Source organism: Equus przewalskii, chromosome 2, assembly GCF_037783145.1.
Source record: "Equus przewalskii isolate Varuska chromosome 2, EquPr2, whole genome shotgun sequence".
In the NCBI taxonomy this organism is placed as follows: Eukaryota; Metazoa; Chordata; class Mammalia; order Perissodactyla; family Equidae; genus Equus; species Equus przewalskii.
Genome location: NC_091832.1, coordinates 49,486,542 through 49,501,250, shown reverse-complemented (window position 1 = coordinate 49,501,250; position 14,709 = coordinate 49,486,542). Strand labels below are relative to the sequence as shown.

The 14,709-nt window shown below is 38.2% G+C and overlaps 1 long non-coding RNA gene across 1 annotated transcript in view; it reads left to right on the top strand.

The window, feature by feature from the left end:
- The window catches only part of LOC139078772 (uncharacterized), a 59,139-nt gene extending 44,732 nt beyond the window's left edge, over window positions 1-14,407 (top strand). Inside the window, exon 3 of the long non-coding RNA XR_011531824.1 lies at window positions 13,282-14,407. This is a non-coding gene — a long non-coding RNA (uncharacterized lncRNA). The remainder of the gene's footprint in view (window positions 1-13,281) is intronic.
- The last annotated feature ends 302 nt before the right edge of the window (window positions 14,408-14,709 follow it).

Genomic DNA, 14,709 nt, shown 5'->3' with positions numbered 1-14,709 from the left:
CTTTGTCAAAGATTAGCTGTGTGGTTTTACTTCTGGGCTTTCAATTCTGTGCCATTGGTCCATGTGTCTGTTTTATGTCAGTGCCATACTGTTTTGATTACTATAGATTATAGTAATATATCTATAATACTATATAGTACTATAGCATAGATTATAGATTATATAGATTACTATATATTTTGAAGTCAAGGATTGTAATATCTCTAGCTTTTGTTTTTTCTCAGGCTTCCGTTGTCTATTTGGGGTCATTCTTTGTTGCATATAAATTTTAGGATTCTGTGTTCTATTTCCGTGAAGAATGGCATTGAGATTCTTATTGGGATTCTATTGAAGATGTAGACTGGTTTAGGTAAATTAGACATTTTAACTATGTTTATTCTTCCAATCCACGAGCATGGAATATCTTCCCATTTCTTTATGTCTGCTTCAGTTTCTTTCAATAACGTCGTATAGTTTGCAGCATATAAGCATTTCACCTTCTTGATTAAATTTATTCCTGAATATTTTGTTCCTTTTGCTGCAGTTGTAAATGGGATTGTCTTCTTAACTTCTCTTTCTGCTAGTTCATTATCGATGTACTGAAATGAAACTGATTTTTCTAGGTTGATTTTGTACCCTGCAACTTTGCTGTAGTTGTTGATTATTTCTAATAGCTTTCTGGTGGATTTTTTAGGGTTTTCTATATATAGAATCACGTCATCTGCACACAGTGACAGTTTCACTTCTTCCTTTCCAATTTTGATGCCTTTTATTTCTTTTTCTTGCCTAATTTCTCTGGCTAAAACCTCTGATACTATGTTGAATAGGAATGGCAAGAGTAGGTACCCTTGTCTTGTTCCTGTTCTCAGAGGGATGGCTTTCAGTTTTGCACTATTAAGTATCACGTTGGCTGTGGGTTTGTTATATATGACCTTTATTATATTGAGGTACTTTCTTTCTATACCCATTTTATTGACAATTTTTTTATCATAAATGGATGTTGGATCTTGTCAAATGCTTTCTCTGCATCTATTGAGATGATCATGTGATTTTTTATTCTTTGTTTTGTTAATGTGGTGTATCATATTGATTGACTTGCAGATGTTGAACCATCCTTGCACCCCTGGAATAAATCCTACTTGATCATGGTGCATGATCTTTTCAATGTATTGTTGTACTCAATTTGCTAATATTTTGTTGAGGATTTTTGCATCTATGTTCATCAGTGATATTGGCCTGTAGTTTTCCTTTTTTGTATTGTTATTGTCTGGTTTTGGTATCTGGGTAGTGATGCCCTTGTAGAATGAGTTAGGACGCATCCTGTCCTCTTCAATATTTTTGAATAGTTTGACAAGGATCGGTATTAAATCTTCTTTGAATAGTTGGTAGATTTCACTAGAGAAGCTATCTGGTCCTGGACTTTTCGTTTTGGGAAGATTTTGATTACTGTTTCAATCTCTTTACTTATGATTGGTCTATTTGGATTCTCTATTTCTTTATGATTCAGTTTTGGGAGATTGTATGATTCTAAGAATTTATCATTTCTCCTAGGTTATCTGATTTGTTGGCATGTAGCTTCTCATAGTATTCTCTTATAATCCTTTTCATTTCTCTGGTATCCATTGTAATTTCTCCTCTTTCATTTCTAATTTTATTTATTTGAGTCTTTGCACTTTTTTTCTTAGTGGATCTGGCTAAGAGGTTGTCAATTTTGTTTATTTTCTCAAAGAACCAGCTCTTAGTTCCATTGATCTTTCCTATTGTTATGTTAGTCTATTTTTCATTTATTTCTTCTCTAATTTTTGTTATTTCCCTCCTTACTGGCTTGGACTGTTTATTCTTCCTTTTTAGTTCTGTTAGGTCTTACTGATTTGAGATTTTTCTTGTTTGTTGAGGTAGGCATGTAGTGCTATAAGTTTCCCCCTTAGTACTGCTTTTACTGCATCCCATAAGAGTTGGTATGTTATGTTTTCATTTTCATTTGCCTCCCAGTATTTTTTTACTTCTCTTGATTTCTTCATTGGTCCAATGGCTGTTGAGTAGTGTATTGTTTAGTCTCCACATGCTTGTGACTTTCTCAGTTTTTTGCTTGTAGTTTATTTCTAGTTTCATAACATTGTGGTCAGAAAAGATGCTTGATATGATTTTAATGTTCTCAAATTTATTTTGGCTTGCCTTGTGTCCCAACATATGGTCTATCTTTGAGGATGTTCCCTGTGCACTTGAGAAGAATGTGTATTCTGCTGTTTTTGGAAGGAATGTTATATTTATATCTATTAAGTCCATCTGGCCTAGTGTTTCATTTAAGGCCACTGTTTCCTTATTGACTTTCTGTCTGGATGATCTGTACATTGATGTAAGTGGGATGTTGAGGTCCTCTATTATTATTGTGTTGCTTTCAATTTCTCCCTTTAGATCTGTTAATAGTTGCTTTATATACTTTGGTGCTCCTGTGTTAGGTGAATGTATATTTGTAAGTGTTATATCCTCTTGGTGGAATGTCCCTTTTATTATTATATACTGCCCCTCTTTGTCTCTCATTATCTTTTTTATCTTAAAGTCTGCTTTGTCTGATATAAGTATGGCTGTACCTGCTTTGTTTTGCTTGCCAGTTTCTTGGAGTATAATCCTCCATACCTTCCCTCTGAGCCTATGTTTGTCTTTAGAGCTGAGATGTATTTCCTGGAGGCAGCATATTCTGGGGTCTTGTTTTTTTTTTTGTTTGTTTGTTTTTTAAATTTTTTTCCTTCTCCTCCCCAAAGCCCCCCCCCTCCCCACCAAGTACATAGTTGTGTATTTTAGTTGTGGGTTCTTCTAGTTGTTGCATGTGGGAGGCAGCCTCAGCATGGCTTGATGAGTTGTGCTAAGTCTGTGCCCAGGATCTGAACCAGTAAAACCCCAGGCTGCCAAAGTGGAATGTGCCAACCCAACCACTCAGCCATGGGGAGCCCCTTGGGTCTTGTTTTTTAATCCATCCAGCCACTCTGTGTCTTTTGATTGGAGATTTCAACCCATTTACATTTAGAGTGTTTATTGATATATGAGGGCTTAATACTGCCATTTTATCTGTTGTTTTCCAGTTCTACATTTCCATTGTTCCTTTTTACTTGTATTTCTGACTGCCATTTCAGTTTGGTGGTTTTCTGTGATGTTTTTCTCTTTATTTATGATTTATGACTCTGCTCTGATTTTTTGTTTAATGGTTACCATGAGGTTTGTATAAAAGATCTCACAGATGAGATAGTCCTCTTTCTGATATTTCTGATAGCCTCTTATCTCCATTAGCCTAAGCGTGTTCTGTCCATTTCTTTTTCCCCTTCTGTGTGATTGTTGCCACAAATTATTCTTTTTTGTGTGGTGAGTTTGTGGTTAAATTGAAGTGTTTAAAGTTATTTTTGGTGCTTTCTTTCTCTTTATCTTTTATGTTATAATTGTTTTCTAATCTCTTCTGATGGAGAGCTGCAATTTTCTGATTTTGTCTATTTATCTCCTTATTCAAAGCTTGGTAAATCTTTGCCTTTTTGTGTCAGGTAGGAGGGTTTCCTTTATCATTTCTTCTAAGGCAGGTCTAGTGGCGATGAACTCTCTCAGCTGTTGTTTATCTGGGGAAGCTTTTACTTCTTTGTCATACCTGAAAGATAATTTTGGTGGATAGAGTATTCTTGGCTTATAGTTTTTGTCTTCCAGTGTTTTGAATATATCATTCCACTCTCTCTTAGCCTGTAAGATTTCTGCTGAGAAATCTGCTGAAAGCCTAATGGGGGTTCCTTTGTAGGTTATTTTCTTTTCTCTTGCTGCCCTTAATGTTTTTTTCTTTGTCATTGACTTATGAAAGTTTTAGTATTATACGCCTTGGGAAAGGTCTTTCTGCCTTGATATAATTAGGAGTTATATTGGTTTCATGTACTTGTATGTCTAGTTCTTTCCCCAGGTTTAGAAAGTTCTCAGCTATTATTTCTTTGTACAAGCTCTCTGATCCTTTCTCCCCCTCTTCTCCCTCTGGGATACATATAATCCTTATACTACTTTTCCTAATTGAGTCTGATATTTCTCAAAGAATTTCTTCATTTTTTAAAAATCTCAGTTCTCTTTCCTCCACCACCTGAAGCATTTCTTGATTTCTATCTTCTAGATCACTTATTCTGTGCCCCATAACATCTACTCTATTTTTTATGGTTTATACATTATTTTCCATCTCATTAATTGTGTCCTTCACATCCAGAATTTCTGTAGTTTTTTAAGGCCTTCAATCTCTTTGGTGAAGTATTCCTTCTGTTTCTTAGTTTTATTCCTGAGCTCATTGAACTTTCTGTGTTTGCTTGTAACTCACTGAGTTTCTTAATGATAACTATTTTGAATTCTCTGTCAGTTAGATTGTAGTCTTCTGTGACTCAGGTTTGCTTCTGGAGACTTGTCACTTTCCTTCCATTCTGCAGTGTTACCGTAGTTCTTCATGGTGTTTGATGAATTTTTCCTCTGCCAGCATTTGTGCATTTGTGGTAATATCTGGCAGATTCCAACCTGCCACTGCTGGGATGGGCAGCAAAGGCTGTGTTTTCTGTTTCTGCCCTGTATGCTTGTAGTTTTGCTGGTTGGGCCACCGTGTGTTCATGTGGGCTGGCTGCAGCCACTTGGAAGATCATGCTCACATGAGCAGAATGCCTTTGCAAGGGCCAGCAGCTGTGTTTGGTGGGTGGGCTGGTTGCACTCTTGCAGGCAGGGCTGCTGTGCTTGGCAGGTCTCACCCACATGGATGGGGCCCCTTCACATAGCCAGGCACTCTGCTTGGTGTGTGTGTCCTCTTGGCTGCTGTGTCAGTGGACCAGGTGATTTTGTGTGGGCTGGTGTTGTGCTTGGCAGGTGGGGCACATTTGTGGGGTCTGAGCCTCTACCATGCCACTCAAGGGAGAGTGTTCCCACAGGCAGGGCTGCTGTGGCACAGTGGGTGCTTCCATAGGCCAGGCTATCACTCTGAAAATGTTCCCACACTGGCCAGGATGTCCTTGCCTCCACTCATAGTCACACTGGCTGCCTTGTGAGGATCCACATCCTAAATTGCTCTTGCCAGGGAGTAGGAGGGGTCCACTCCATTAGTTCAGTAGCACTAACCCAAGAACCATAGCTTCCCAGGGACCCAGTACACCTACCTTCAGATGTATAGCTGTGTGGATCTCTCAGGTCTCCTGTTGTGCTGTGTAGGGAATCCTCTATTTGTTAACGGATGTGCATTTAGATGTAACTTAGAGGGGAGAGACAAAGGGAACAACTCACTCTTCCATGAAGCTGACGTCACCCTCTATATAACCTCATTTTTCAACAAGGTTCTCAAGTTTATTTATATAGAGTTCAGTAAAGTAGTATTGTGATTATTTATGATAATTTAAATTTCCTCTAGATCTGTGGTTATTTCCCTAATATCCTTTCTTATTATCTGAATTTATGAGCTTTCCTTTTTATATGATTAAGTTAGCAATCACATACTCATTTAATCTTTTTTAGAGATCTAACTTTTGGATTTATTTATTAGTTGTATTATTTTTTTTGCTTTCCTACTCATTTTTGTTTTTATCTCCTTGGTTTCCTTGTTTCTGTGTCCCTTAGATTTATTTATTTATTTATTGGTGAGGAAGATTGGCCCTGAGCTAACATCTGTTGCCAATATTCCTTTTTTAGCTTGAGAAAGATTGTCCCTGAGCTAACATCTATGCCAATCTTCCTCTACTTTGCATTGGATACTGCCACAGCATGGCTTGATGAGCAGTGTGCAGGTCTGTGCCTGGGATCTGACCCTGCAAACTCTGGGCCACCGAAGCAGAACGTGCGAACCTCCACCACGCCTTCAGAAGAGCCCCATCTTAGATTTACTTTGTTATTATTTTTCTAATCTCTTGAATAGATATTTCATTTATTTTCACTATTTTTTATTTGTTAAGATAAGTGTTTGAAACTATAAACATTGTTTTAGCTGAATAGCAAAAGTAATGATATGTAATGTTCTTATCATTGTTATTTTCCAGGAATCTGTCATGTGGATTTTGTTTTTCTCTTAAACCCAAGAGTTCTGTGAGGAAGTGTCTGTTTTGTCATATTGTAGTTTTGTTTGTTTCTTTCTTTTCTAGTTTTGTTATGAATTACTGGTTTTATTGTACTGTGATCTTGGCTGTCTGTACCATGTCTATTTTTTGGAATTTACTTAAGTTTTATTATGGCCTAGTATTTATGACTAATTATTTTTACAATGTTCTGTGGATACTTGAATAGTCTTTTTCTATTTCAAGGAGAAAATTATAGCCATAATAAGAATGGCCTCATCTCATTGTTATTTATTCCATTACCTAATTTTTGACTACTTGAATATTCTTAGGTTGAGAAAGTGATTAGAATAGAATAGTCTTTGATAAAGTCTATTTTTTATTTCTTATGGAGTTTGCTGTGTGAATATTGATGCTTTATTATTTGATATATTAACAACTTTTAGATGTTTTTTAGATTGTGCATTTTATTATTAAAAGACATCTTGGTCTCACTTATTGCTTTTGGCTCTGAAAATAACTTGGCCTGCTATTAAGCTTACAACTCCTGCTTTTTGTTTTTAACCGTGTGATATGCCTTTGCCAGCCCTTTCATTCAGAATTATTGAGTTCCTTTGTCTTAAACTTTCTCAAGCATAAAGTTGGATTGTACTTTATGATCATAGCTGAGTTACTTGCTTTTAATAGGTGAGTTTGTATCAAACATTTACCTTTGCTGAAGTTACAAAATGTAAGGCAGACTTCTAGTTAATTAAACAAATGTTTATTTAAAAATATTCAATCTTTTACAATGTAGAAGGTATGGCAGATGTGTTTTTAAATTTTTACCTAGGGCCAGCCCCATGGCTGAGTGGTTAAGTTTGTGCGCTTTGCTTCAGTGGCCCAGGATTTCACCAGTTTGGATCCTGGGTGCAGACATGCACCACTTGTCAGGCCACTCTGTGGCAGCATCCCACACAGCACAACCAGAGGCACTCACAACTAGAATCTACAACTATGTACCTGGGGGCTTTGGGGAGAAGAAGAGGGAAAAAAAGAAAAAAAGATTGGCAACAGATGTTAGGTTAGGTCAGGTGCCAAACTTTAAAAAATTAAAAAAATAAACACCAAAGCATTTATAAACTACTGTTAAAAATTTTTTTTTACTCAAGATTAGTGGAGAAAAATTTTGATGTATTTGAATGCAAGAATTCTGTGGCATATTCCTCTTCAGTTTTCTCATATTTAAAACAAAGCTGGATGTTTAAAATATCTCATAGATTAAATGAGACATAAAAATGTCTGACATAGAAGTATTTGTCAGCATTTATATTTATGTTGATAGATATATTTGATTTCATTTTTGATCCAAACAAAATTCCTCAGTATGCTTTTTTAAATCAAAGTATAACATGAATTTGAAGTAAAATCAAATGGAACAGAGGACTTACAATGAAAAGTGACAATTCCCTGCCCCAGCCAGAGGCAGTCACTTTGAATCATTTCTATTTTTAGTTTTTTAATAATTATATCTTCAAATTTCTAAACAATATCTTTATTCAGCTATTTCTTTGCTTATTTACTTTAGACACACCAATTGACTTTCTGTTCTGGCACATAAGGGTTTTGCTCATTTACACACACCCCCTCAGCTCCACTTTATGCTCCCAATATCCTTGTACCATTAGACTTTCTATTTGTTACTGCTATCTTATTAAAGTACTTAAATTTCTCATATTAGTTGTTTATTGCTGTGCAACAAATTATACTAAAGTTTAGTGACTTACAGCAGCAATAAACATTTATTATTTTACACAGTTTCTATGGGTCAGGAATTTGGGAGCAAATTAGTTGGGTGGTCCTGGCTCATGAGATTGTAGTCAAGACATCGGCTAGAGCTTCAGTCACCTAAAGACTTGATGGGGGTTTAAGGATTTGCTTCCAAAATGGCTCATTTGCATGGATGGTGAGTTGGTGCTGACTGCTGGCAGGAGGCCTTTGTTCCTTGCCTTGTGGACTTCTCCATAGGGCTACTTAAGTGTCCTTGCTAGAAGACATTGGCTTCCCCCAGGGCAAGTGATGCAAGAGAGAGCCAGGTGGAAGCCTCTGTGTGTTTTATGGCCTAGTCTTGAGAGTCACACACCATCATTTCTGCACTATCCTTTTGATTATACAGGTCAGCCCTGTTAATGTGGGATTGGACTACACAAGGTCACGAACAACAGAAATTAGTTCATCTTGGAAGCTGACTACACAGTCTTCCCTCTGGCCCTCCACAATTCACATCTCTCTCACATAAAAACTACACTTGCTTCGTCTCATGATGCCACATGAGTCTTATCCTTTTATAACACCTACTTGAAGTGCAGGATCTTGCCATCTAAATCAGGTGTGGTTATGTGACCAGGGAACCAGGCATGGAAAGGGTTACTGAGGATCTGTCAAAAATTAACATAATTTGTCAAGTGTTTTTCAGACAAAAAAGAAACCATGTGTTCTGTTTTGTGGAGGTTGCTATCCCTGTTTTGCAGAGATATCACACATTTACAGGAAGATCCCTGCAAATTGTTCCAGCACCAGATGTACTAAAGTTACCTTAACTTATTAGCATCTTACATTCTCCTCCTCTGGGAGGGTCCGAACAGCCATTTTTAGATCATGTGATATAAGTAATAACACATCTACATGCTATGCATGCACTTTAAAGGGACACAATTGTTACAAATAAACCCTGATCTTCTACTCTCTTTTGTATAAAGTCTCCACAGGCACTGAGCTTGGGGAAACACTGCTTTGGGAGTTATCCCCAGTGTTCTCCATTACCTGTGCAAGCAATAAACCTTTCTTCACCTGCTCCTGCCTTGATTGTGCTTTCCAGCCCTGCACTCACCATGAGATGAATCCATTGAGTTTGGTTCTTTGACTTGGTCCTACTCTTTTCCTGGAATAATTCTCCATGACCCTTGGCTCTGCCTTCTGGGCTACTGTAGCCATCTTCTGAGTTAGCCTACCTTTTCGATGAAATGTTATCTGTGTTTGCACCTGAATAGTCTCTCTGCTTGCTTCCCACCTGTAAGTTTGTGGGTCCAGTGCTTCTTTTCTTTTCATATTGTTTCTGTCCTTTTCAATCCAAGCCAGTAATATTTTTTCCAGCATAATTTTCTTTTTGGGGATTCACGCCATTGGACAGAAGAGACACACACATAAGGGTTTCTTTATGATCCAGTCTTCTTCATCTTGATCTTCAGTTAAGACTGTTGAGAGACAGCACCCTAAAACTTCTTAGAAAGCTCTATTGTTTAAAGCATCGCCTTAAATCTTTCTGAGGTGTTAACAAAGGATTTTATAGCTGCACCCTTGGCTTTGCAGCTAGGTACTGTTTTCTTGATGGTGTCCAGGATTTTATCCTCTTCTAGAAGCCATATCTTAATTTTAGCATTGTTTTCCACTTGGAAAGGCTGAAAAATTTTAAAACCTGGCTTCATGAAGTTCTGGTTTCTTTCCATATGAAATTTCTTTCTCTGGCTTATCTCTTTCCTCTTATATTTTAACATAAGCTGCAAGAAAAAACCAGGTAACAGTTTCAAATTCCTGTCTGAAAATCTTCACCACATCACCCAGTTCATCAGACACTTTTCTATTTTCCATATCACTTCAGGCAGCAGTATTGCTACTTTCTGTCACTACATAACAAGGATTCTGTTTCTCCAGTTTTCAATAACATTTTCTTTAGTTTCCTTAGTTCACGACAACAGCCTCCTAAAGGCCATCCAGTTTCTACTAAAAGTAACTTGAAGACACTTTAGGTTTTCATTAACATTCTGTCTAAAATCTTTTCAGTTTCCACCCACTACCCAGTTCCCAAGCCACCCCCACATTTTAGATTTTTTTGTTGTAGTATCACCTCGCTTCTAATACTAAAATCTGTATCAGTTATCTATTGCTGTTTAAAAAATTACCCTAAAACTTGGCTGCTTAAAACAGCAATAAACATTTATTATCTTAGACAACTTCAGTGGACCAGGATTCAGAAGAAGATTAGCTAGGTGGTTCTGACGTAGGTTCTCTCATGAAGTTGCAGATGAGATGCCAGCTAGGGCTGTAGTCATCTGAAGGCATCCACTTCCATGGATGGCAAGTTGGTGCTAGCAGTGGTCAGGAAGCCTCACACTGTCATCACACAGATAACCATAGGACTACATGAATGTCCTTACTACCTGGCAGCTGGCTTCGCCTGGAGCAAGTGACCTGAGAGAGAGGGCCATGTGGAATCTACAATGTCTCATATGAACTAGCCTTGAAAGTCACACGTTTTCACTTCTGCAAGATCTTCTTTGTTATACTATACTATATAACCTAGTTATATACTATGTCAGCCCTATTCAATATGAGGAAAGACTATATGAGGGCATGAGTACCAGGTGGCAGGGTTCATTGGCTGCAAATTTGGAGGCTGAGTACCATAACTCTCCTTCTTATTCATCATGCATGGGCCGCACCTCCTAGATTGCCAATTAGTAAAATGAAGATACCAGCTTCCCTAGTATACATATCCCCTTTGCTCTCTACTGCTGCTCTCTACTTCCACCATCCAACTGCTGCCAGCTGTCATTTACTTATTTATTTATTGCTAAGGTTAAGAACATTTACATTCCATTCTGAAACCATAATTCATTTCCACACTGCATCTATCAGTTAATTCTAGACACCAAAATCAGTAAATAGCATTCATATTCTTATAGTTCTGTAAATAGTTATTACTACAGAACTAAGTAGTGAGCAATGATATTGTTCTTTCTCTTTTGTTCCAAAGCCAAATTCCCATGTCATGCAAAGGATGATGTTTAGATTAAGTTCACTTCCTTCTAACTCAACAGTTGTTCAAAGGTATGCCATTTCTTAATTTCCTTTTTATTTAAACTATGCCCTTCCTTTGTAATTTTTATTTCCCTGGAGTTTGATTCTCTCTCTCTCTCTTTTTTTCTTTTTAAAGATTTTATTTTTCCTTTTGCTCCCCAAAGGCCCCCAGTACATAGTTGTGGGTCCTTCTAGTTGTGGCATGTGGGATGCCGCCTCAGCGTGGCTTGATGAGTGGCGCCATGTCCGTGCCCAGGATTCGAACTAGTGAAACCCTGGGCCTCCGCAGCGGAGCACGTGAACTTAACCTCTCGGCCACGGGGCGGGCCCCCTCTTTTTTTTTTTTATCATTGTTAGAAGAAAGCTATGCCTTCTAAATACCTCCTTGTCCTGACTATTATTTTCTACCTATTATGTATTAAGTCAGCCTGATTTTTCTATTGTTGTGGATATATGCTTTTGGCCTCAAAGGACAAAAAACACAACTCAAAGTGGCCCAAATTGTAACTGAAAATCCAAGGTAGGATGATTTTTAGGGTTGGTTGACCTGGTTTCCTCATGAAAGTATGGTAAGTACCTTCCCTTGGAGGTACCTGCTTCCTCATTCATGACCAGCAGAAACAAAGAGTCACTACCAGAAGGCTTTCTAGAAGAATAAGAAGGAATATTCCCAGACACCCTCATAAACCTTCCCTACTTCCTGAATTGCCTGAATTATTGCTCCACATGACCATTCTTGAGCCTGTCACTCAGAAGGAGATTTACTCTGTTTGGCGTGTGCCGGTAAGGGTCTGTTCCTGATGCTGGAGATGAAGCCAGTGTCTCCTAAATCATATGAAGTAAATGGAAGTCTAGAAAACTGAATATCAGGCTTCTCTTAGGAAAATGGAGGGAGTTTTAAACTCTAGGTAGGCAAATAAGTGTAAATTTTTAAATGGATGGCTTTTTTTTTGTCTCTGATTTCTTTAGGTTCAGAAATTTTACAATGATGCTTTAGGGGGTAGCTAGCTTTTCTTTATCTTACTTGGCATGCAGTAGGCTATTGCAGTTTGAAGTCTTGTGTTTTTCTTCAGTGACAAAGTTTTTCACATACTATTTCTTTGATATTTTTTCTCTCATGATTTTTCTCTATCTTTTAGGTCAATTATCTGATTTGTCTTCATGAAGTAAATGATAGCCTCTATCGAGTCCCAAGTTTTGATCCCTAGTTTCAATGTATATATTCATCCTTTCATTAACTCATCGAATAATTTATTGAAACTTTATCAAATGCCATTATATAATAGGCACTGAGCTATGTGCTAAAGATACAAATATAAGTAAGATACATTCCCTGCCCTCAAAGTGTGCACAATCCAGTGGAGAAGATACACTTCTAAGTAGGTGCAATGATATATACAGTGCTGTGGTTGAAATATATACAGAATAGAGATGGAGTACAAAGGAGGGTGGAGACTATTCAATTGAGCAGTGGACAGAAATGACTTCATAGAGAGGATGTTACTTGGGCTGCATCTTGAAAGATGAGCAAGTACTCACTAGGTCAATGGTACGTAAGGGGTCAGGGCTTTCAAGGCAGGAGAAGCAAAGCAGCATAATGCCTTTGGAGAAGCTTCAAGAGGTTTGTGATGGCTTAACTGTAGAGCTGTGCTGGTATAGAACGAGAAGGGAGAGCCAGACAGGACTCAAATCATGAAGACCGTATATGCCAGGCTACAGAGTTTTGACTTTATCCTGTAGGTAACGGGCCATTAAAGAGTACTAATCAAGAGGGTGGCATGGTCATAATGATGTATTAGATATACCACACGGTTATGGTGCAGAAAGCAGATTGAGGCATCAGTGCCCAGGAAATCAGATACAATACTATCATTGTTGTATCACTATACAAACCTCAAGTGAGGGATAATGATTACATGATCTTGTAGGATATCAGAATTTGCCACCCCAAAGTACGCTACTCTGGCATAGGGATTATTTTGAGCTGAAGGCAACTGAGAAAAAGGGCACAGAATGAGATCTCTGTCTTCCACCTATCCATGTGAAAACAAGAAAACAAACTCCCCACGTGAAGATGTCCCCTGTCCTTCCTGTACCCGGGAGGAAAGAACAATCTTATAACCAGAGATGAGAAGGCACTGAGCAAGAGTCTGCACAAACAATCCTACTAACTAGTCCTTAGCTACCATTAGTTTCCCACATATTTACCCTCCTGCAGTTTGCTGCTCAAAGATCTTTTCCCTTGCCTCATCATTTCTCTTTAAACTTATCCTCCCTTGTCCAAATGGTACAAAAGCTTCCAAGATTAGCTGTTTCTTTGGAAGTTTTCTCTCCTTTCTACTAAGACCTCCCAACCTTGCCTCGTGCCATTATAAAACTTTTAGCATCAAATAAATGTGTCTGCCTTTTCTCCTGTTAATCTGCCTGTTGTCAGTTTATTTCACAGACCCAGCTGGAGAGCCCAAGAAGGAAAGGAGGATTCTCTTCCTTGACAATCTTTAGTCGCAGAAAAGGGGATGAAGAAATATGAACTATGTGATGGAGGTCGCATTAATGGAACTGAATTAGACATGGATGAGGGGATAGATAAGGAAGTATCCAGAGTGACAATCAAGTTTCTGGCTGGTGAACGGCTGGGCTTTGATGCCATTCACTGAAGTAGCAAACACAGGACAAATAGCAGCAAAATACTTTGAGAGAAGATAATGTGTTTTTCTGTGTCATTTAATTTTATATGCCTGTGAGACATCCAATAGACATCCAGTGAACGAACACACACCTACAGCACAGGAAAGGTCCCTGGACTGAAGATAAAGATTTCAGGGGATTCAGCATATATATGTTAGGCAAAGACATGAGAGTTGACGAGATTACCAAGGGATTGCATAAAGAATTAGAAAAGTCAAGAAGTAAAGGATGGAGAACACACTCTTGCGGCACAGCACATGGCAGAAACCTGATAAATTTATTGTCAGTAAATGAATTTTAACTTATATGGCTTGCTTGACCAATTTGGAGTATAAACACTTTCACATTTATCTTGTTTTTCTAATTAATTCGAGTTCTCACATGCCTTTATTTGAAGCAAGTATAATACCTACCCAAGAAGACTTCCTCTAACATCTAAATTCGAGTATAAATCTTAATTCCCTCCCCAGGAGACTGTTGGGCACCACTCATGCCAGTGTCTAACCAGTTTCCCAAGCCAAAAACAAAAACCTGGGAGTTGTTCTTAATTCCTCTTTGTCCTTAATTTCTCATCACATGTCCAACCTATCAGTAAATCCTATTAACTCTGCCTCTAAAATAGCTCTTAAATTGTTCACCCGCTGTTCCCCATGCCCATCCGACACTACCAAGTCACTATCAGCTCCTGCCTGGACAGTCGCAATGGCCGACAAAGTTCCTGCTTTTACTCTTGTCCACATAAGATGCATTCTCCATGTAACAGCCAAAATTGTCTTTTCGAAAAGATAAATCAGATCCTGTTATTCCTTGGTTTAAACGCCTCCAGTACTTCCCATTGTATTTTGAATAAAATCTAATGTTCTTACCATGTGCTACAAGGCATTCTTCTGTTTATTTCTCTTTCCCAACCTCTTCTACCACCCCTGGACTGCGCCCTAATCCCACTTCACTGCCCAGCTCCAGACTTCTGGAAAACAAGCAGCTTGGTCCTGCATTAGGATACTTGCACTGGCTGCCCCCAGGCCCTACCGAGTTCTGTCTCTTCCCCTTGTTCTGTCTATGGCTTGCTCTCTCCTGTTATTTAAATCTTAGTTTAAATGTCACCTCTTCACGAGGCCTTCCTTGACCACCTAAACTAAAATAGCACGCTGTATCATTTCATCGTAGCCCCCAG